Source organism: Antedon bifida, chromosome 1 (genome assembly GCF_963402885.1).
Source record: "Antedon bifida chromosome 1, ecAntBifi1.1, whole genome shotgun sequence".
Classification (NCBI taxonomy): domain Eukaryota; kingdom Metazoa; phylum Echinodermata; class Crinoidea; order Comatulida; family Antedonidae; genus Antedon; species Antedon bifida.
The window spans coordinates 25,315,656-25,316,856 of NC_136226.1; positions in this window are offsets into that span (position 1 = coordinate 25,315,656).

A 1,201-nucleotide genomic window follows, 5' to 3' on the forward strand; every position below is an offset into this window, starting at 1 on the left:
AACCTCCCTGATTTCATTATTTTAGTGTCCAATAATTTTGCTATTGAGACCTCATTTCAAGCTCTCCTTTGGTACTATTGTTTAAATGTTAAAGTACATACTGGCCAATTCATACAGTACAGTTAAACTTACTTAAGTCATTTTAAGTTCTCCTTTCGTACTATTGTTTAAATGTTAAAGTACATACTGGCCAATTCATACAGTACAGTTAAACTTAGGTCATTTCAAGCTCTCCTTTCGTACTATTGTTTAAATGTTAAAAAGTACATACTGGCCAATTCATACAGTACAGTTAAACTTACTTAGGTCATTTCAAGCTCTCCTTTCGTACTATTGTTTAAATGTTAAAAAGTACATACTGGCCAATTCATACAGTACAGTTAAACTTACTTAGGTCATTTCAAGCTCTGCTTTCGTACTATTGTTTAAATGTTAAAAAGTACATACTGGCCAATTCATACAGTACAGTTAAACTTACTTAGGTCATTTCAAGCTCTCCTTTCGTACTATTGTTTAAATGTTAAAAAGTACATACTGGCCAATTCATACAGTACAGTTAAACTTAGGTCATTTAAAGCTCTCCTTTCATACACATACAGTACAGTTAAACTTACTTAGGTTGATCTTTAACTTTTAAAATTCAAAACTCTTTCAAATCATTAAAAGTAAATTAGTATTTGGGTTTGAGTACATGCACTTATTTTGTGTTTTTTAATACTGTAATTTATAAGTGAAACAATGGTTAAAACATCATTTTCGATTGATTAGACGAGAATGACTGGTAGAAAATAATTGAGATATATAGATATATAATAGTACTTTGTCTTTTTAAGTAGTGTTAATAAATGGAATGATATATTTTTTTACTAACAGCTGCTAACGAAAGATCCCATAATGGAGATTCTGTAAGTGTAAATTTACTAACTTATATTACTACAATAGTTTCTATTTAAAATGGAAAACTATTACCCCTTATCTGAAATTTGATAAATAGTTTATATTAACTATTACAATTTGTAAATTCAAGTAATTATATAACAATGTTATTTTGTTTTTGGATAAAAAACATACGTTATTGGAAGATCATCTTTATTATAACTATAAATCTAATACATTTTAGGACATTTATACATATATATTTCAGATAAGGATACAAAAAATAAATTTATTAAAACAAGTATAATAATAAAATATCTTAAAA